At 46.2% G+C, this 22,549-nt stretch overlaps 1 protein-coding gene across 5 annotated transcripts in view; it reads left to right on the top strand.

The window, feature by feature from the left end:
• Positions 1–22,549, top strand: part of Tex2 (testis expressed 2) — a 113,933-nt gene that overhangs the window by 2,849 nt on the left and 88,535 nt on the right. The window contains exon 2 of one of the 5 annotated variants that reach the window (XM_050164246.1): positions 12,841–13,026. The exons of the other annotated variants lie outside the window; for them this stretch is intronic. The gene's annotated coding sequence lies outside the window, so the exon portion shown is untranslated. The remainder of the gene's footprint in view (positions 1–12,840; positions 13,027–22,549) is intronic. 5 annotated transcript variants of the gene reach the window in all.

The raw sequence follows: 22,549 nt of genomic DNA, 5'->3' as shown, positions 1-22,549 counted from the left end.
AGAAGATCAAAGTGATACAAATCGGAAGAGAAGAAGTCAAACTTTCCTTATTTGCTGATGATATGACAGTATACATAATTGACCCCAAAAATTCTACATGGGAACTCCTACAAATTATAAATACCTTCATAAATGTAGCAGGATACAAGATTATCTCAAAGTAAATCAGTAGCCCTCAGGTGAAAAATTAATTGATAAAGAAATCAGAAAAACATCACCCTTAACAATAGCTACAAATAACATAACATAACATAAAACTAACAGGACAATTTTATCCTGGAGTAACTCTAATGAAACAGGTGAAATACCTGTATGACAAGAACTTTAAATATGATGTCAGGAGTCTCTTTCCCTTTCTCCTGTTAGTTCATTTATTCATAAGTTAGGAAGATCATTAAAGAATACTCCTTATCTTCTAAGTGTCTCTAGTTTTTTTTTCCTTTCTTGTTTTTCTCCTCAAGATATTCTTTCTTGGAGACGGGCGGTGGTGGCGCACACCTTTAATCCCAGCACTTGGGAGGCAGAGGCAGGCGGATCTCTGTGAGTTCGAGACCAGCCTGGTCTACAGAGCTAGTTCCAGGACAGGCTCCAAAGCCACAGAGAAACCCTGTCTCGTAAAACCAAAAAAAAAAAAAAAAAAAGAAATTCTTTCTTGGACTGGAGAGATGGCTCAGGGGATGTTGGGGTCTTTGATTCTATCCCAAAGCAGAAACTGACTGTCACTGAAAAGATGGTTTTCCCAGTCCTAGCTCTGCCACCTAGGGCAGCCCAGTTTTGGCCTGTAGCAGCCTCTGGGGGCAAGATGATCACCTGTTTTTACGGAGGAGGAAAGGGCCTCAGGATTGTTCCATGACTTAGCCAGGATGACAAGCTCAACTGGACACAGAGCCGGATCTTCTACATAGACTGTCTGATCCCAAGATGTGCTTTTCCCATTGTACCACAGTTCTTTTCCTGGGACTTGATCTGGAGTGGCGTCCGTGTGGCAGGTCAGCTCAGCTCCAGCTAATGAACTCTGTGCTGTGGTAGTGAACAGTCAGCAGCTGGGTCCTGCCTCTCTGCTGGGTGCAGTTTTGGGGGGACCCTAAGGACTCTGGGGAAAGGTGGTTAGGATTCGTGGGAATCCATCTCAGTGCATCGCCCAGCCAGCTCTGTGACCTTGGGAATTGCTGTCTTTGTGTGCCCAGTCTCTTCTGCGTAGAGTGTAGCAATACCGAGACAGTGCAATCTGTATTGTCTTCTCATTCCTAATAGCACCTGTCTAAAGACTTGTGAAGTCTTACAGTGGCACATGAAATGTGCTTTGCTATATGAAGTACTGACGTGTCTTGCAGTCAATGGATGATGGTAGTATTATAGTATTTACAGGAACTTATGAGGAGGGTTAAATGAGGTCACGCATGTGCGTGGCATACATAGTGAGCCCTCATAATAGTTGATGCTCTCAAATGGCAGGGTGGACAGTTAAGGTAGGTGGCTCTGGGGTAAAGCTTTGGAGCATCCACTTGGAGCCCTGGTAGTAGATAATTAATGAACTGGGCTCATGGGCTTGGGGAATGGCTTCCAGTTTGTCTGGTGTGCTGTCCTTTAGCTAACTGTTGTCCCCATGAGAAACATTAATTTCAGGAACTAATGAGCCATGGTCAGTCAGCTCGCTTTCTCCTGTCTATTCATTAAGTTCTTTGTCACTTTAAATCCCCCAGTTAAAAATAAAGATCGATGTAAAAAGACTAGAACCCCATACTGATGTATCCTTCCCAAGGACTCAAGGTTATATTCGAGATTGTGTGTTGTTCCTTTCCAGACTCCTTATGGTGCTGATGGTGTAGCGTGAAATGAGACTGCTCCTGAGGGGATGCTAGAAGGCATAGGTGTGGAGAAGCTCTTGAGTGGCACTAGATGACGTGAACAGAACCCTGCACTTGGCACCTAGAGGCCTGGCAATATCACCTGTTATTCCTGCATTCCTAGGGACATCTTTACCAACTCACTAAGTGGCAAAGTTGTCACAATTGAGGACTTCCTTTCTTAATTACTTGTCCCCTTGCCTCCAGCCCCAACACAGTCTCAGAGTACGTGAGCTTATGAACCCAAGGAGCTAAGGTATTCAGTGGTTGATAGGAATTACTTCATTCAGAACTTTTTGTTTTGGAGATAAGGGTTTGCGTCATAGCCCAGGCTGGCCTTGATTTTGCTTTTGTTTCTAGAGTAGCTGGGATGACAGGCCTGTCTTGTCATTTGAGAGTCTTAGTCAAGACTTTCAGAGTCTCACTTGGATATTTGTGACAGTGTTTTGAAAAGTAGAAAACAGCAGTTGGGAGGCGGAAGCAGGCAGATGAGTTTGAGGCCAGCCTGGTCTACATAGCCAGTTCCAGTATAGCCAAGGCTACATAGTGAGCCCTGGTCTCAGAAAGAAAAGTAGGAAGCAATGAACAATCAATAATAATGGGACTGGTTATTATTTATGGAGAATTGCAGTGGCCGAGGTCTAAACTTGTGCCTGGTTCAAACTTCAGAACATTCTGGATTTGTTTGTTTATTTTTGTTTTTTGTTGTTTGGGAGGGGTTGTGAGACAGGGCCTCTTAATGTAGTCCTGGCTGTCCTGGATTTAGTTACATAGATCAGGCTGTCTTTGAACTCAGAGAGATCCTCCTGCCTCTGCTTTCTGAATACTGGGATTAAAGATATGGCAATGAGAAAACTGAGGTTCAAAGAGGTTAAATAATGATGCCAAGATCACAGGACAAGGTCAGAAGCTTATAGCAGAGATCAGAGCTCAGGCTTGTGTTGCTCCTAGTGTGAGTTCTGTGGTTATGGTCATGTATGGCTCACCTGTTCTGAAACCCTTTCAAGCCACGCACCCTGGGAGCTCCTTCCCTTTGAGGTCAGAGCTTTCTGGTCTATATCTGTTCAAATCTGAGCGACTTGGTTAAGCCTAATGATAACTCACTCCTACGGAGTTAGAGGAGAGTTAAGTCCTTGAAGGGTTTTCTCTGGGGAACAAAGCTGGTGGCAGGTCACTGTGAGCGTAAATGGGACTGCTCAGAGAAGAACACGACCTCTCCTGTGGAATCTTGCAGGATGGGAGACCCAGGTGGGCTTTGAAGCAACGAAGTAACCTCTGTCTGCTGGATATGCCTGAATGTTGGTTCTGAGAGCTTTTCCCTAGGAAATTATTACACTGAGACACCGGGCACCTCCCTAGCTTACCCTCACAGTTGAGGATGGCATAGGGTGAGGAGCTGGCTTCAGTCCTAAGCTTATAAACAGGGCCAAACACCACTGTTGGTATCTTCAAGTGGTCTGTTAGAATCACAGTATCCATTTTAAAAGAGTGTTGTTTCTCCTTTGCTATTTAAAGCTTGCATAAGCTGGTTTATTCTCTTAGCCAATTCTTTTTTTTTTTTTTTTTTTTTTTTTTTTTTGAGACAGACCCTTTCGGTGTGGTCCTTTCTGTTCTGGAACTTGCTCTGCGTACTAGTATGGCCTTGAACTCACCTTCCTCTGCCTCCTGAGTCCTGGGAATAAAGGTGTGTGCCATCACCACCGTCCGACTTTTGCCCAGTTCTTGTACCTTTCTTAACACCCAATGCTGTCTTTTAAGCAGTATTCAAAAACGTTAATATTTATTATTTGGGTTTAAAGTAGAGAATTTAAAAAATGTCCTACTGAAAAGACCAACTGAGCAGTGGTTGTCAGTCACCAAGCATTTGAGTTTTTCCTGGTCCCAAGCTCTGTGCTTGGCCTTGGGAATCTGACGAGGAGCAAAACAGATGTGGTCCCCACCTGCCCGTGGCACCTTCTGTGGTCTAGACAATAGACAGCCGACAGATGCCCTGTGCGTATCAGACACACAAAATAGTAGGGAGCCTAAGATCTCTCAGAAGGGGACTAGCGGGGCGCTGGGAAAGAGAGGAGGAGTACTGCAGGAGAGGGAGTGGTGGTGGGCAGTGTGACTGTGCTGACCAGGGGCAGAGACATATGGCGGCCAGTGTAGCCTGAGTGTGCCTAGCTTGGGACAGAGCAGAGGGCCCTCAGGAGTCAGACAGCTCTTGAGAGGCTTTGGGACGTTTCTTAACCTTTTGAGCCTCCTGTGCTAGGGAGGATTGAGTGAGCCCCGAGGGCCATTTCTGGCTTGAGCACCAAGCAGTGAATTTGCTGACTCAGCAGTGGGAAACTTGACCCAGACGAGGTACAGGTAAAAGGTGCAGGAAGGCTGCTGCGCAGGTCTTCTGAGGTTTGCTCAGGCAGCTCGGGTGGATTTCTGCAGTGCGCCTGCTTCTGGAGAGAGCCAGCCCTGCCTGCAGGAGGCCCTGCTTCAGCCCGCTGCTTGGTATGGAGCCAGCTGAACTGGATGGTGGTGCTAATGTCTGATTTAAAAAAAAAATTACATTTATTAATTTGTGTGTATGTGTGCAGCATGCCTTCCTTGTGTGTGTGCCAGAGCCGACGTGTGAGGTCAGAAGACAACTTTTGGGAGCTGGTTTCCTTCTCATCATGTGGATCTTGGGCGTTGAACCCAGGCATCAGACTATTGCCTCCGAGTCTTCTGGCCTAGTGTCTGATTTAGTATTTAGATGTGGGAAGTAGTTTTGTTTTGCTGTCTTTTTTTTCCCCCCTTAAGAGGCATCAGGAACCAGTGGCTTTATTATTAGGTGATCAGATGTTGCTATGTGTGGTACCTGTCTGAGCTCCATCTCTAGTAAGATTTGGTGTCATGTTTTGGCATTCCTAAGGACAGCTGTACCATAGGGTCATGAGGGCCCACTGCTTTGGTTCTTTGGTTTGGTATGGTCAGTAATAAAATGCTGTAAACCCAACCATACATGATAGTTTGTTTTCCTAGATAGAAAGTTAATTATTACCAAATTTGTATATCATTGAATTCACTTTTAAAGCCTTTTAGCTTGAAAAAAAAAACTGTGTAAAAGATAACATACTAGAACCTGTGCACTCATCATGCAGCTTCAGTAATTAGCAACATTTTGATAATTTTTTCCCCTGCCTTTAATCCCAGCACTCGGGAGGCAGAGGCAGGCGGATCTCTGTGAGTTCGAGGCCAGCCTGGTCTACAAAGGGAGTTCCAGGACAGGCTCCAAAGCTACAGAGAAACCCTGTCTCGAAAAACAAAAACAAAAACAAAACAAACAAAAAAAGAAATAGGATTTTTTTTTTTTTTTGAGTTAGGGTTTTGCTATACAGCCCTGAATAGCTTGAAATTCACTCTGCTGACCAGACTGGCCTTGAACTCACAGAGATCCACCTGCTTCCTGCCTCTGGAAGGAAGTGTTGGAATTAAAGGTGGTGCACCACCACTACCACCACCACCAAGCTTAATTAAGCCTAGTAAGCGACCCTTGAATTCTGTAGATAGCTAAACAAGGCCTGGACTTGTGCTGCTCCTGCCACTGTGTCCCGGTGTTGGGACTCGAGGACAACATTGTCCTCCCTCTCTCGGATGGTTTCACACTGCAGTGTCTTGGTGACTTTCCTGTCACTTTATGTGTGCGTCTTTGAGCCGAAAACTCATGTGATAGGTGTGATCGAAGAGAAGAAATGTCCTGTGTGCCTGGTGCTGAAATTCACCACCCAGAATGAAAGTGTCTTGGAAATCTTTGGAGAAAGGGCTGATAGCTCTGTGGTTAAGAGCAGGTGGTGTTGCAGAGGTCCTGGGTTCGGATCCCAGTACTAGCAGGTGGCTTACAACTAACTGTCTGTAACTCCAGTTCTAGAGGATCCAAAACCCTCTTCTAGCTTCTGCCAGTACTAGGCATGCAAATGGTGCATATACATGCAAACAAAACACTTATACACACAAAATATGAATAAATAAAAATTTTAAAAGAAAAAGAGAATAGATGGATGTGGTGGTGTATTCCTATAGTATGAGCACTCAGGAGGCATAGACAGAGGAGGATCTCTGTGAATTTGAGGCCAGCCTGCTCCACATATTGAGTTATAAATGATAAACTTCTGTTTTTGTTTTTTATTTTTAAAGGAGCATTTCAAATTTATCATGCAGACAACTCTGTAGCAGTGCCCTCATGGGCCACCATCTGTCTGTAAAGTTAGACATCTAGGTCTGGGATCTCTAGTGGTGCCACTCATGTGGTGACCATTTGGAAGGTAGTAATTGGCCACGGAGAAACTGAAGCTTTGATTTAGTAAATTTTAAGTACTTTTAGTTTAAATAGTTGTATGTGGTCATACTAGACAGTGCGAGCCCCAGTCTTGGCTGGGACTGTGTTTACCACATGTTAGGAGCAGAGTTTAGTCCTCAACTCCACAGAAAAGTCAAAACCAGGAACACCAGCCATGGTGTTAAGCTAGAGCCCTGCACGACTAATTATTTTTGGTAGGGAGTCTAGCCTTTAATGGCTGAGCCGTCTCCCCAGCCCCCTGCATAACTGATGGGAACAGCAAATGTAGCATGTACATTACATGTTATTCCCGAGCTCAGTGCAGTGACTGTGTCTGTGGTGGAAGGGAGAACGGGTGGGTGGTCTCAGAGACTTAGAAAAGTTGGATTTGATACTGTGGTGTCTCCTGAACCTAGGGTCTTAGGAAATGAGCCCTGAATCCCTGAGCTGCTGGTTCTCTATGTCCTGAGAGGTGGAGAGACCAGAGAGGCTGAGCTGCTGGTTCACTGTGCACTGAGAGGTGGAGAGACCAGAAAAGGCTATCTGAAGGCTTCAGAAAGCAGGGTGACCCCAACCCACCATGGGAGTTCTGTACACTGTTGTGAGATTTAGAGGCTATTCCAAGACGACACCCAGGGCTGGAAAATGACAGCCGCAGAGGGCACAGGGTATCTGGGCACTTCTTTATCCTCAGGGCACAGTAAGATGGTTGGTTGATAAACATTTAACATGGACGGCAGTCTCAGTTACTCAGAGACTGGCCTCAAATTTATGTAGACGTTCTGAAAAACAAGTACCAAGGAGGTGTACTAGTGAGCTGCGGGGCTTGCACAACAGGCATTCTGCTGAGGGCCATTGGCGTTTCTCCCCGCGGCTGGGCTCTTTGCGCTCTGCTCTTGGCCACTCCCTTGCTGTGTGCTGTTGACGTTTGCAGCTCTTGGCGCTCCTCTTCTCTATCTTTTCTGCTGTCCTTGTCAGATGGCTCCTTTTGCTTGAAAGACTGCAACGATTCTGCACTGACTGCCACGCTCCTAATCCTCCTTTCCAGTCTGTTCGCTACACACAGCAGAGTAGTCTTTTTAAAAACCCACATTGGCTGCTGGGATAGCTAAGCAGGTCAGGTCTGTGACCTGAGTTCGATCCCTAGGCCTGACGTGGTGGAAGGAAAGAGCCAGTTCTCATCAGTTGTCCTCTGACCTCCACACAATGAAGAGATAAAAATGTAATAAATTTAAAAAAATCCTGGCACAACCAAGTGATGTCTCTGTGTAAACGTGAAAGATGAGCTAAGATTACATCCTGAACATGTGATTTAATCCTCTTGCTGCCTTCAGCCCAGGCCTCTGTCTCCTGGTATATTACTTAGGTGTGCTGGCCAATTTTCCAGCCCTGGCTAGAAGGGAACTGGACATTTGGAACTGAATTATCTTCAGGGCTTAACACACCTCTCACTTGCCTTTTTTCTTACCCTTTTTATAGTGATCATCACAGGTTGTTATTCCATATTTTTTAATAAACAGCTGCTTTTCCCTTCTCAGGAGGGCAGAGACCTTGTGTGTACCAGGCTTTTTTTTTTTTTTTTTTTTTGGCGAGGGTGGGGGACACCAGCCAGTTCCTAAATGGCACAGAGATTTATTAGTTATGAATGCTCGCCTTCTCTCATGCTTGTTTCTTGCTAGCTCTTGTTAACCTATTTCTCTTCATCTTTGTTTTGTCTCAGAGCTTTTTAGCTTTTCTTTCTGTAAATCCTACTCTGTCTGCTGACTGGTGGCTGCCTAGCCGGCCCCAGGCGTCTCCCTCCGGCCCCAAGCGTCTCTCTCCCTCCAACTCTCTTCTCTTCTTTTTCTAGATTTCTCCTACTTGTACTCTCTACCTGCCAGCCCCGCCTATCCCTCTCCTGTCTAGATTGGATTCAGCGCTTTACTAGAGCAGTCAGGAGCCTTAGGCAGGCAGGGTGAAACAAATGCAACACTTCTGTACATAATTAAACAAATCAAGTGCCACACTCCTTTACACAGTTAACGTAATAAACATAATGCATAAACAAATGTAACGTGTCTACATAGTTAAAATAATATTCCACAACACTTGCTGATGTGCTTTCTTATGTGCTGAGGACCTAACCCGGCATCTGTCATTAACAGGCTTCTGAAGCAATTGCTGAGTGAGTGAATGACTGAGTCCAAGTATACCAAGAAGGATGGGAAAACTGAGCGTGAGCAATGTTCTTCAAAGTTTGGGTTTAAGCCAGGCTGTGGTGGCACACACCTTTAATCCCAGCACTCGGGAGGCAGAGGCAGGCGGATCTCTGTGAGTTTGAGGTCAGCCTGGTCTACAAGAACTAGTTCCAGGACAGGCTCCAAAGCTACAGAGAAATCTTGTCTTGAAAAGCCAAACATAAATAAATAAATAAAAATAAAAGAAATAAAATAAAAGTTTGGGCTTATTGAAGAGGTTAGGTAATTTTTAAGGCAGAATAACTGAAGAGGAGGAAAGAGGCAGGGGAGAGTCTGCAGCAGTCCATCTTGGCAGCTACCGGGTAGGTTTGGAGGAAGCAGCTGCTTCTGAGGACACACTTTCTATTCCTTTGTTCCAGATTTAAGAGACATTGGCCTGCCTTGTTACAAGGACTGGGTTAAGGGTGGGCCCTGGTCTGAACAGGGCCCCTGCACTGAGCCTCCAGCAGCATCTTTCCCTTGCATTGTGCTGTGCGTGTCAGCAGGGACTGCAGTTGACCTCTGTGTGTGTGGCCTGTGGTCCTTCACAGAGGATTGGCTGCGCATGTTCTCTCTCTTCCCTCTCACAGTGCTTTGCCAGTGGGGGCGGGGATAATCTTTTTGGCAAGTATTTGTTGGTAGCCACTGGTACTGCTAAATCATTGTGCCAGGTGGGCGCTAAAGAGGGCTCCAGGAAGTTGTGGGAAGGAACTGTGGTTGCTTCCTGGAGGGGAGAGGCTTTCTGCCCGTGGGAGCCTCCCTGTTGAGACTGCAGCTGTATGCAGACTGGCAGTGCACCTAGGCCCACTTGCCTTCCTCAGACCCACTTCAGATGAACTGGGGAGTGCCCGCTGCCAGCCCCCGCAGCTCTGCGTCTACATTCATACCCGCAGCTCTGTGTCTGTGCCCCAGGGAAACAGGAGACACTTGGATCTTCCCCGGACTTTCAAGTTTTGAGTAGGAGATTAAAGGTTTTGGGGTCAAGATGGTGGGTAAATTTCATCCACAGCCTTATGATTTACAAGAGAAAATTGGTATGATATATACTATCTGTATGGAAGAAAGAGACTCAGCCAGGGCCTCAGATGCCAGAAGAGGTATCCCCCTTGGGGCTGGGAGGGCAACTAAGTGTTTTAGTTAACTTTGTCAACTTGAGATAAGGTAGAAATGTTTTGGGAGAGAGTCTCAGTTGAATTGTCTAGTTCAGACTGCTCCTCAGGCACACTTGTGGAGTGCTATCTTGATTGCTAACTGATAGGAGAGCCCAGCCCACTGTGGGTGGCTGCCTTACCCAGGAAGGTGATCATGGCTGTCTAGGAAACACAGCTGAGTGTACGGCTGCTAGCCAGCAAGCCGCATCATCCATGCTTTCTGCTGTGTTTCTTTGATTGTGACGTGGGTTAGCTGGAGGAAATGATGTGTGGAATAGGAGGCAGGCCTGACATCAAGCTCTTGCCTTGACCTTAATGACAGCCCATGATGTGGAATTGCAGGCCAAGGAAACCCTTCTGCTATGCTGCTTTTGGGCAGGGTATTTTGTCATAGCAACAGAAATGAGACTAGGGCAGTGGGATTGACCCAGGGCTCTTGTGGACGCTGAACAGCAGTACAGTACCTAGCCTGAGAGGAGAGGAGGGATCTCGTGAAGATGAGGATCTTTGTTTAATGGAAGACTTGCAAGTCTTGTTAAGAAAACCTTAAAGGCCTTTAATCCCAGCACTTGGGAGGCAGAGGCAGGTGAGCCCTTTCTGGTCTACAAAATAGTTGCAGGACAGCCAGGGCTGTTACACAGAGAAACCCTGTCTCAAAAAACAAAAAAGGAAGAAAACAGAAACAAGAAAAAACAACAAAAAGGCCTCAAGGTGTGTATTTCAGTGAGTGACACAGAAGAGATCATAGAGGAAAGGTGTAGTCACAGATAACAAGGGGGCTTTGGCATGACGGTGGTGACCAGGAAGGAACTTGTAAGGGAAACTGGTACTGAGAGGAGTTTGAGGGCCTACAAACTTATATGTGAGGTTGAGCAGCTTGGGCTGCCTTGCTCTAGAAACTTGCAGCATAGGTAACGGGGTGGATAGTTAGCATTGGAGGCAGAACCAAGAAGGAGGGTCCTAATGGCCCCCAAGGGAAACCCTTCTGGGCTTTACTCTGTATGAGGCCTAATCATGGAAACCTATAGAAACATTTAAATGTGATGGAAAGCTCAATAGGAGAGCAAGTGATGTGCTAGTGAGACTCTGTCTGCTAGACCTAGGCAGCAATAGGCAGGTTTAAAACAGACCCTCTGGCAGGCTTGGTCAAGCTTGCAGACATTTGTATAACGTAGACCTTGTAGGAACGCCTTGTGGAGAGCAGGTGCAGGGAAGAGGGGCGGAGGAGGAGATGAGGAGAGAGGGATGAAGAGAGAAGAGAGGAGGAGAGAAGGGGGAAGAGGGGAGAGGAGAAAGAGGAGGGGGAGGAGCGGTAAGGAGAGAGGAGAGGAGAGATGCCTGTGCTTGATGGTACCAAGTAGGTAAAAGCCAGAGGTGTATCCTCCTGCGTGTGTTTGTATTGCACTTAATGGTACTAAATAGGAAAAGGCCGCTTGTCAATGTCGCTGAGGTAAAAGCAGGAAGGAGCAACCAGTTACCACAGGCTGGCTCTTCCTCTAGAGTCATCAGCTGAGTATTTCCTTCAAGCCTGAGTTACTGTTCCTTAGAGTTAAAATGGTGGGAATGCTGCCCACCTGGACCCAGGAGCCACTTTAGTGTCCACCATGCACGCCCTTAATCCCAGTCCCAGCACAGGGGAGGAAGAGACCTTGGCCTACAGAGCGAGTTCCAGGATAGCAAGGCTGTTACACAGAGAAACTGTCTCGAAACGCCCCCTCCAGAAAAATGACTTTGTGGATGTCATTTACAAGAGCGACTCACTGGGGGTGGGGGAGTGCACAGAAGAGTGAACTGACCTATCACATGTTTAACATGCCTGTGCCTTGTATCTACTTCCAGGTCAACTGGAGAGCATCATGGGTCAGGCAGACAGAAAAACATTGGTAGGAACCCACCCAGTCACTCTGGGCTTCCATCTACCTCACACCCTCTTTAGAGTTCAGAAACTCCAGCACCTGCCCTTTGGAGCCTGGAGGAGCTGTCCTCAGGGAGTGCGAGCTGCTGCCCCAGTGAAGTTCAGACGTGAGCTTGAAGTGGAAAATAAGTCAGGGTAGTAGGAAGCCCAGGGGAAGGGAGCTGCTTTTGTTTTAATTTCCCAGGGTAGACCAAAGCCTGCAGGAATAGGGTGAGTGCCGTTCGATCCTGGCAGGGAGGTTAATAGTAAAGCAGGAACATTAATTTTTTTTTAAGGCTAAAACTCCCAGCAGAAATGACTATTGATCATGCTCTGAGCCAGAGACCAAACTCATTTGTTCGACTTGGCTTTGTCTTAAGGTTTGACTGTGATTGAGAGTGTGTTCCTAGGAGGCTTAATAGCCTGGAGTGAATTTTATTTCGAGAGATCTGATTTGTGGTCCCAAAGATCTTAGAAAAAGAAAAAGACCCATCACATAGCTTCTGTATCAGGCAGCTGAGGTATGTTGGCTGCCAGCACAGTAAGCTCAGGGCTGAGCATTTCCTGGGGCAATGGTCAAGAGGCCCCTCTAAAGGATTGCCTGAGTTTAGGATGCTAGAGTGAACTTGACAAATAAAATAGAATGGACGTTTTTTGAGCTTTTCCTGTTTTGATTCACAGCTTTGAAGGAATACTGGAGAATCTGCAGCTTTGACTATTTAACCTAACTGCTGTGGCCTGGAAGCCTGTGGTATCGGCAGTTGACACTGGCTCCGGTTTCCTCCTCTGGGATGGCCGGCCTGCTCACCCTGAGACCCCCACCCCCCAGTGCATACACAGCAGACATACTATAGATGGGTTAGTGCTGGCTGTGATGGGAGTTTTGTGGCAAGCCAAGGAGAGCCGGTGTATTTTTAGTCTAGTATTTCTGTTTTAGGAGCTCATTTATACAAATGCTTAAGTTGATATTTAAAGTAGGAACCAGAAGGTTCCATTTCCTAGTTTTTTTTTTTTTTTTTTTTTTTTTTTTGTGAAAGGGTTTCTCTGTGTATAACAGTTGTGGCTGGCCTGGAACTCACTCTTTAGACCAGGCTGGATTCGAACTCACAGAGATCTGCTTGCCTCTGCCTCCTGAGTGCTGGGATTAAAGGTGCGCCCCCCCCTGCCCCCCAACCCATTTCCTAGTCTTAATGTTGTTTGCAGTGTACCGAGGGCCAGGTACCTGAGTTCAGGCCTTTAGGTTTTACTCTCATCTCTCAGGGCAGCGTCAGCTTCTTCCAAAATGGAAGGCTGTGCTGAGGCCCTGATAGACGTGCAAAGAACCGGTAACTATCTTTAGACATGATGGTTTCCAACTGTAATCTTAGCACTAGAAAGATTTTTTTTTAAATATTTATTTATTATGTATACAATATTCTGTCTGTGTGCATGTCTGCAGGCCAGAAGAGGGCACCAAACCTCTTTACAGATGGTTGTGAACCACCACATGGTTGCCGGGAATTGAACTCAGGACCTTTGGAAGAGCAGGCAGTGCTCTTAACCACTGAGCCATCTCTCCAGCCCAGCACTAGAGAGATTGAGGCAGAAGGATTGCTATGAGTTTGAGACCAGTCAAGACTACACAGTGAGTCCCTGTATCCAAAAAAAGAAAAGAAATGTCATTTAATATCTAATCTTGGGATGATTTCTAGCCGGTTCTTTGAGGCTTGTTAAAGGGCTATCTCAGATTATACCTGCCTTGGGTTAGGTGGGCCGGTCATCCAGCTGTCCTACAAGGACTGTCAGATGACACCTCACAGGAGATAGTGCTGAGGGGATGACTGTGCAGTTTGAGGCCAGCCTGGTCTACAAGAGCTAGTTCCTGGACAGGAACCAAAGCTACAGAGAAACCCTGTCTCGAAAAACCAAAAAAAAAAAAAAAAAAAAAAAAAGACAGAAATTGTTGCTTAGATGTGATAAAGCCGAAAGTAGGTGACATCATTGCAGCAGAACTGTCACCAGAGCTGACCTTCTTCATCCCTTTAACCATTGCAATGCTGAGGAGTAAATCCAGGGCAGGGCTTGTGCTCTGCACGCGAGGCAAGAGCTCTACCACTGAGTTACATCTCCAGCACCAGAAATTTAAGGCAGATTGGCTGCTTTTGTAGTTTACGTTTTTTCCCCAGAGGTCTGAGAGTCAGAAACCTGTCTCTTAAAGGAGAAAGTGCTCCCCCCCTCTTTTTTTTAACTGCTTCTGAGGAGTCCTTAGCCTGTTGGTGGCACACACAAGGGTGGGCATAATATCTGGGAGGCACCATTTAAGACACTGGATCTCTTCACTGATAGAGCCAGCTCATGGGATGGTAATGCAAGCTGTTGGTAATTACAGAAAACCTACCGTGAGACTCATCTAAAATTAATGAAGAGTCAGCGCTGTGGATTTTAAATACAGAGGGAGTTGGGGCTTGGCCCTTAATTGTCCAGGTGCAGGTGACTTCCTGCTGTGTTTGGTAAGCCTTCAGCTGGCTTTCCTTGGTTTGACGCCTTTCCTCTCGTCCAGTTGGCTTGCATCCCTACTAAGCAAACTTCTTTTGATGAGAGGCTACCAAAATATGCAGGTCAAATGTTTAGGTTGTGTCCTGTGGCTACAGAGTAGTGAATGGTCTAGTGTTTTCTGTTTGTGTTGTTTTTCTTTTTCCCCTCCCCTCCCTCCCTCCCTCCCTCCCTCCCTCCCTCCCTCGGCAGGGTCTCCTCTCCCACTCCCTTCCCTCTCTTTCCCTCATTTTATATTTTATCTGTATAAATGTTTTGCCTGTATGTATATGTACTACATCCCCGTCTGGCCCACAGAGGCCAGAAGAGGGTACTAGTTCCCCTAGAATGAAAGTTTTGGACCATTGTAAGCTGCCAAGTGGGTGCCTGGAATTGAACCTGGGTCCCCTGGAAGAGCAGCCAGTGCTCCTAACAACTGAGTCCTCTCTCCAGCCTTCTCTCTCCTGTCACTGCCTCAGCAAGTTGCTCCTAGAGCAGCCTTGAATTTCTGGAGCCAAGAGATTCTCCCACCTCAGCCTTCCGAGACACTGAGACTAGGCCCATGCCATCCTGCCCAGGGGATTTGCAAGAAAACAGTAACGTGGAAAACAAACAAACAAAAAAACCATGGCAATGAAAACCAACTAGATGACCAGTATCTCTGCTTTTTGTGACTTTGGCTCTGTTGGGGGTGTGTAACCTATCACGTCATTTTGTAGGTGTGTCAGCACGTGCAAATCTTCAGCTCTTAGCGCGGGTGCTAAGTAGATAGCAAAGGCATTTTGAGACTAAACTGTTTATTTACTTGGTGACTTAGACTTTATAGGCTTATGGTTCCCTGCTTTACTTGGAAGGGTGTCTCACCTATATGTGCTTTGGTGTGACTGGAAAGGGATTCCAATTAGGAGATATTGAGTTTTAGACAGTTCACAATCATTCATTTTCTAGACTTTTAAGGGAATTGTCAAATTACAGCAAATAGAGTTAGAAATTATTTTGCAATTTTCTCAGCAGATTGTAAGTCTCCTTTTGTACATCTAGTCTTCTTGGAAATAATAGTGCAAAAGTATCTTTTTCTAAATGGGACTGTTTTCCAAAGAGAATGGTACTTTTTGGGTTAGAAAAACTGGCAGAAGGTCATCCGCCAGGGGAAGCCAGCAAGCCCTCAATTTTCAGCTCCCAGTTATTGTATCTTTAGCCACTTTGGGAAGAAGTCTCCAAATTGCCACCTGTGTGGAAGGATTGTAACTGCGCAGACTGTGGCGAAAGTGAGAGTCTTAGAGCCGCCAGCCATTTTCCTCTGGGGTTTGTAGAATGGGGTGATGACAGCAGGCCCCAGCCAGGGTTGGGGGAAGTAGAAAAGTCTTGTAATTTATATGATAATTACTTTTTTCTTTTAAGACAGGAGCTTGCTGTGTAGTCCTGGCTGGCCTTGAACTTGCAGTGATCCTCCTGCCTCTGCCTCCTGAGTGCTGGGATGTTTAAATTGTCATGTTTGAAAAAGCAGAGAGTAAATTGCTTGTCAAGACAGAAATAAAAAGTAAAATTAAAAACTTGGAGGGAAAATAAAAGTTTACATATTCTTTGATGTTAAACTTTTTACATTAAACTAAAGACATGTTAAACTAAGACCTGTGTCGAGGGTTTGGAGAACAGTGAAGAAATGGTTACCTTTTGATGTACAACTGCTAAGTGACTGGGAAAAGCTGCTGTGGAGATGTACCTTGCATCTTGAGTGATGTGCAGAAGTGTGGAAGACTCAATATCCATTTGACCTTTGGTGGGAAACTGGATAAAATGATCTATCTGGGGGGCGGGGGGCAATATCTATATGAACTACGAAAGGCTGTACTCATGCCACCTCATGAATACAGAGCAAACCCAAGGTCAGAAACTGCAGCGAGACCTCGCCCACATGCCTGCTGTCTTGCTTCAGGGGCTGAAGCAGGAAGGTCCTTGTGTTGGGCACTTCAAAACGTGAGAGAGCTGCACCCACAAAAAGATGGTGTGTGCTGCTGGCCTGGTTCTCCTGAGAAGCAAGCACTTTGGATTCCAAACTTGCTCAGAACTGTACTCACCAGAGGCAGCTCTGAGAAACTTCTGTTTCCTGAAATAACCCATATCTGGCCTGTTGAACTATGAGTGCATCAAGGGATTACTCTGTTGATGACATTAGAGCCCTCAGGATCCAGTTACCTCTCAAGGCCACACCTGAACACTGCTGTATTTGAAACCAAACCTTCAACACATGAGCCTTTTGGAGGACTACAAATTATAGCAGGTACCCTCTTTAAAGAATGTTAGCTTTTACGTGGGCAAGATGGCTTAGCAGGTAAAAGCACTTGTCACATACCTCTGACAACCCGAATTCAATTCCTGGAAGCCAGATCAAAAGGTGGATATGGTGGCTCACATCTATAGTCCCAGCCCTAGCACCCTATGGCTACATGGGAAGCAGGGACAGGAGAATTGGCCTGAAGCTTACATCATACATGTGTGCCTTGGCACATACAACATAATATCTTCTTTTGTTTCTTTAAAAAGCTAGCTTCTTTGGGGACACTGACCATATGGGACATGTGTACCCCATGTGTGTACAGACCAAGTTTTGTGTTAATTTAGATGTTCAAGACAACTGATTTAAAAATAGACAAGAAATTTGAAGAGAAGGTTGGAAAAGCAGTTTTCTGTTGGCAGATTGCAGTTTTCATGGAAGGGCAGAACATTCATTTGGCATTGTACTCATGGGTCATGGGACGGCCCACTGGACCTGCAGCCAGGCTTCATTTTGGGAGAACTGTGCAGTCTTCAGAAGGACTTCTAGACAGTCAACCTCTCCACGTTCCCCAGGGCCAGGGCTCACTGTCCCCTGTAAGGGTCATTGTGAAGAAGGTGTTTTGTCTGAGGGTGGTTTTAGGTTGTGCATTTGAAGCAGTAATCCTTTACACTCACATCTCCGGTTACTTCTGTGCTGATGTCTTTCAGAGTTGAAGGTGATCTGTGAGTGCTAACCCCAAAACTAAGTTGTCAGATAAATCGCCTTTTCTGTTAGTCATGGAGAAGGCATTGCATGCTTTTACTGTGCATGACACAATTTCAGAAATCTGTTTGAGAATAAAATGTGTTGTAGCTAGGCATGAGGGCACATGAGCTCCATAGTACCAGGCTAGCCTGAGCTACACAAGCAGGCTTCATTTCAAAAAGTGTGGGGGAAGGGGAACAGGGCAGGACTTGGGGATGTAGCTCTGTCCATAGAGTGCTTGAGTATAAACTGGGTGTTGTAGCACAGGCCTATAATCAGAGCATTTGATAGATAGATAGGAGGGTCAGGGGTTCAAGGTCATCTTCCTCTAAATAGCAAGTTCGAGGGCAGCCTGGGCTATATGAGACTATCTCAAAAAACAGTGTCTTTTGAAGACTGCAAAGTGTTAGCTTTGCGTCCTGCATTCTAGTCCTCTGTTCACTTTGCCATGCATGGCTCTCCCCTTTTAGGAGTGTGTGACTTTGGCACACAAAGCCTTGGAGCCACAGATTCATTGTGGACCCCGGTAGGTAGCTGTCTACTGTAGTGTGATGTTTTAGTCTTTTGGCCTTTGCTTTGCCACTGTACGGGAAGTGCAGTGTCCTGAAAGGGCGGGGAGTGCAGTTTCTTTCTTCTTCTTCTTCTTCTTCTTCTTCTTCTTCTTCTTCTTCTTCTTCTTCTTCTTCTTCTTCTCCTTCTCCTTCTCCTTCTCCTTCTCCTTCTCCTTCTCCTTCTCCTTCTCCTTCTCCTTCTCCTTCTCCTTCTCCTTCTCCTTCTCCTTCTCCTTCTCCTTCTCCTTCTCCTTCTCCTTCTCCTTCTCCTTCTCCTTCTCCTTCTCCTTCTCCTTCTCCTTCTCCTTCTCCTTCTCCTTCTCCTTCTCCTTCTCCTTCTCCTTCTCCTTCTCCTTCTCCTTCTCCTTCTCCTTCTCCTTCTCCTTCTCCTTCTCCTTCTCCTTCTCCTTCTCCTTCTCCTTCTCCTTCTCCTTCTCCTTCTCCTTCTCCTTCTCCTTCTCCTTCTCCTTCTCCTTCTCCTTCTCCTTCTCCTTCTCCTTCTCCTTCTCCTTCTCCTTCTCCTTCTCCTTCTCCTTCNTCCTCCTCCTCCTCCTCCTCCTCCCCCCCCTCCTCCTCCCCCCTTCTCCTCCTCCTTCTTTTTTTTTTGGTTTTTCGAGACAGGGTTTCTCTGTGTGGCTTTGGAGCCTGTCCTGAAACTAGCTCTGTAGACCAGGCTGGCCTAAAACTCAACAGGAATCTGCCTGCCTCTGCCTCCCAAGTGCTGGGATTGAAGGCGTGCATCACCACTGCCCAGCTAAAGGGGTGCATTTTCACTGGAACGGTTTCAAGGTGTTTCTCTCTGCCTTTCCTTGTTCTTCAGAGTTGGGTGGGCTTAAGTTCTCCTACCCTTTCCCGTAGAGGCCTTGGTGTCACCTTCTGAACAGTATTCATTTTCTGAGATGTGATGAAATGTTTATTTAGGGTCTTCTTTTCCTCCCTCCTCCTTCCCTCCTATGTCTTCCCCTCCCTCCCTCCCTTTCTTGTTTTGCACTGGAACATTCTCATGTAGCTCAGAGTGGGTTCATACTTGCCATGTAGTTGAGGTTCCTCCTGTCCATGTCTCTCAGGTGCTGGGATTACAGGTGTGTGCCCCCAGGCCTGATTTTGGAATTTTTAAAGAGGTCATAAATAACTTATTTAGGTTTTGTGTTCAGTGTTCATTTAGTCTTTTATCTAGTACTTAAAGCACCTGCTGTGTTGGCATTGGGACACAGCAGCGAGTAAATAGGTTTCTGCCCACAGAGGATATAGTCCTGAAAATTTTTGAAATTACATTTTTGTTTTTTTATTTATAGTATGTGTGTTGGCGTAAGGGGCATGCCACTGTGTGTGTATGTGTGTGTGTGATGGTGAGAGCAACTTGTAGAAGTTGGTTCTCTGCTACCACCATATGGATGGATCCCAGGGATCGAACTCTGGTTACCTGCTTGGCAGCAACACCTTGACTTGCTGACCCATCTCAGTGGCCCCCTCCTGCTTTCTCAGTGATATATTCTTGTGGGATAACAGGTAACAACAGGTGATAGGCATATGACATGATGCCAGACAGTACAGTTTTCTCAGAAAATAGCGCAACGAAAGGGAGGCTACTCTTTCAGAGAAAGGCAGTCTGGGAGGTCTTTGTAAGGAGACAACACCTGAGCAGGGACCAGCTGTTTACTACAGCAGACTTGGCATTAACCTTCTCTGGGTCTTAGAATTCCACGGGGCTCCTGGAGCTTGTGGCAGATTCATTTGAAAGAATCATATCTTTTTCTCCCTCATTGTTAGTTTCTTGTGGCAACAATGGAGGATAGATGGAGTTGCTGACCACCTTGCTGGCTGCCTGGCCACGGTTCTAGGCAGAAGTAAGCAGCCTTTTGCTCTTTGGTTAACTTTTGAGCTAGGCTGATAAGCCACACGGTCTGATATTCTATGATCCCAGTTGATGTTAGCACACTAGCCCTTCTGTAGTCACTCCACAAAGAATGCTTTCCCTGAGTGAGCCTAGTGTCCAGAGACCAGGTGACCTGAGCCACAGGGACGGCACAGGACCAGGATGTGGCTGCTGGCCTAACATCTTCTGAATATTGCTTTACGCCATGAACCACAGACATGACAGCCTGCCTTTCATGAAGCAGTTCCCTCTACCGGTAGTGCTAACAGTGTCTGGAGCATTTTCCCATGCGTGTGACCTTTTGATCACCCCCACAGGTCCTGGGCCCATTGATAGACAGAATCTGGTTAGAGCTGGAACTGGCAGGTTGGTGGGCGTCTGTCTTCCTGTAACCCCCACAGTATCCTCTCATTGCTGTCTCTCTGCTTGCTCTGCTCCCACACCAGTCCTTCACAGATGAGGAACCCGAGACTAAACCAAAACAGGGACTAGCCATGCTTGGAGAAGCCCACACACGCTTGGAGGCTGACGTCCACTTTGCAGATGAAACATGGGAGCTCAGGAAGGTTTTGTAACTTGCCCAAGGACACAGCTGGTGAGGGGCAGAGCTAGGGTTGGCACAGTGTTGAAGTGGAGCATGCATCTTCCCACTGCGTCAGACACTCATTTCTTTCACCAGCCTCAAGCCACATGACCCTTGCCTCTGTGACTCCCAGCTCACCCTCTTGCACTTTAGCAACACCTCTGTCACCTTCGCCAATTTTGAGCTGGAAAAGGATGCTTGGTCATGGGTGGGCAAGTTCCATTAATTATTTCAGGTACCCATAAAGCTAATAATGAAAAGGCTTTGAAGCTTTTATTGACACAGAGCTCACATTTATACATATACATGTGTCCTTAGAAAAGACGACTGAGGACTAGTTGGTGTAGGGATAAGTCCCACCCCTTAGGGGGCGTGTTCGCCTCAGGCTAAAGTTTTCCTATAAATTTGGCGAGCGTGCTCCCAGCGCTTTGCTTCTGCTTTCCTGGTCTCTGCGGGAACGGTGGTTCTGTAAGTCTATTCCTACATTAAAGCTGTCTATATTTTGACAATCTGTCTGCATTCGCTTACGCCGTTACAAGTTGGAGTTGGGTATGATGGTGCATGTCTTTTTGCTGTTGTTGGTTTTGTTTTTTGTTTTTCAAGACAGGGTTTCTCTGTAGCTTTGGAGCCTGTCCTGGAACTCACTCTAGACCAGGATGGCCTTGAATTCACAGAGATCTGCTTGCCTCTGTCTCCCAAGTGCTGGGATTAAAGGCGTGTGCCACCACTACCTGGTGAAGGTGCATGTTTTAATCCTAGCACTCAAGAGGCTGAGGCAAGAGGATTGCCACCAGTTTAAAGCCTTCCTAGGCTATAATAATGAGTATTGGATTCACTAAGACTGTCTCAAAACACAACCATAGAAGATCGGTGTGCCTCTATTGCTGTGGCGTATCAGGCTTTAAACACTGTGTCTTCCATGTACTGACTCGTTACGTTGTGATCTCATCGCGTCCTCTGTTTCTGTGTAGGGCACGGAAATGTGCCATCTGTAAGAACTGCATAATGTTTCCTACAAGCTCATATAGAATCCTTCGCTGACCATTTGAGCTGTTAACATTCTCCAGCCTGGTAAGGACTTCACCTTGCAGCATTATTTCTTGAGGAGAATACATTGTGAGTCTGACTTGAATTGAGGTCGGCATAGGCTACCTGGTAGGACTGTCTCAAAGGAAGAAACATACACGAACATTTAGTTATTTAGAGAGCGATAAGTAGAGAGGGCAGGATAGATGAATAGTGCTCGAGAGAAGAACTGAGTTTCTTCATGTTGTGACCTGGTTTAGTAAATGGTAAGAAAACATTCATGATGTGGTGCATATATCCTTAGCAGACTGCTCTTTACCCCAGACAGCTTTTCTGGAGCTGTGGTAATAGAGACAGTGGTCCTGAAAGCCTGCTCTCTGACTCACTGCAGCTTTGCCCTCTTCCACCTCCTCTTCTCTCCTCCCTTCTGTCTTCTCTTCCCTCCTTTTGGGTTTCCTTTTTAAAGATATATATATATATATATGAGTATTATCATGAATGTATGTATGTATGTGCACCATGTTTTGTGCTTGATGCTCACAGAAGTCTGAAGAGGGAGGGCATCGGATTTCCCCTGGAGCTGGAGTAACAGATGGTTGTGAGCCACCGTGTAGGTGTTAGGAACCAAACTCAGGTTCTCTGCAAGAACAAAAAAACTCTTAACCACTGAGTCATCTCTCCAATCTCCTGAGGTGTTTTTTAGAGTCACATTCTCTTAGAATCGATGCTCCCACCCGGGTAGATAGGATGAAGTCTCTGTTTCCCCAGCAGTGTGCTTGCTAGTTTTTGAGTGGTTGAATCTCTTAAAATGTAGAGTACCGTATAAAGATTGCTTTGTGGATGGATCAGTTGAACGAGGCAGCATCTACAGTTGTTAAGAGTGTGATCTTGCAGTATGAGTCCTGGCTCTTCTAGTTAATAGCTTTGCTACCTTGCTTAGTTGCCAGAACCAATTTGTCTTTATCTAAATGTCTGTTATCTACAATGTGGAAATAATGGCAAATGAAACTCGGGTCCTCTGTAAGAGCAATAAGTACTCTTAATCACTGAACCATCCCTCCAGTCTCTTGAAGATTTTTTAGACTCTAGATGTTTTGGAACGGATGCTCCACCCAGGTAGATAGTGTAGCTATAGGGCTTACGTGAGACGGTGCTGACTGCAGAACTTGGGGCTGGCCCTCCTAAGAGGTTGTTATGGTTTAGAGCTCTCTGGTGCATCTTCACATGTCATGACTGTGACTTGGACACATTAAGGTAGCCCTTGTCTCACCCTTTTGTGTCCTTTTTGTGTTTCGAGTCAGGGTCTTGCTAGAGTACCCCAGACCAGCGCTGAATTTATTGTGCAGTCAGAATTATCTCCAACTTGTGATTGTCCTCCTGTCTAGCCTCCCAAGTATCAGGATTACAGGTGTGTGCCCCGCTGCTCTCTGCTTGAATTGATAAGGTTACAAGTTGCAATATGGAGTAGTCTTCACCAGAGACATTAAAGAGGCCCCCATAAAGGGTTTCTCTCCTCTCCTCTCCTCTCCTCTCCTCTCCTCTCCTCTCCTCTCCTCTCCTCTCCTCTCCTCTCCTCTC

This window comes from Alexandromys fortis, unplaced genomic scaffold (assembly GCF_014885135.2).
Source record: "Alexandromys fortis isolate MF-2015 unplaced genomic scaffold, M_Fortis_MF-2015_v1.1 scaffold_156, whole genome shotgun sequence".
Lineage (NCBI taxonomy): Eukaryota > Metazoa > Chordata > Mammalia > Rodentia > Cricetidae > Alexandromys > Alexandromys fortis.
The sequence above is the reverse complement of the archived record's forward strand: the minus strand, read 5'-3'. Positions and strand labels throughout refer to the sequence as shown.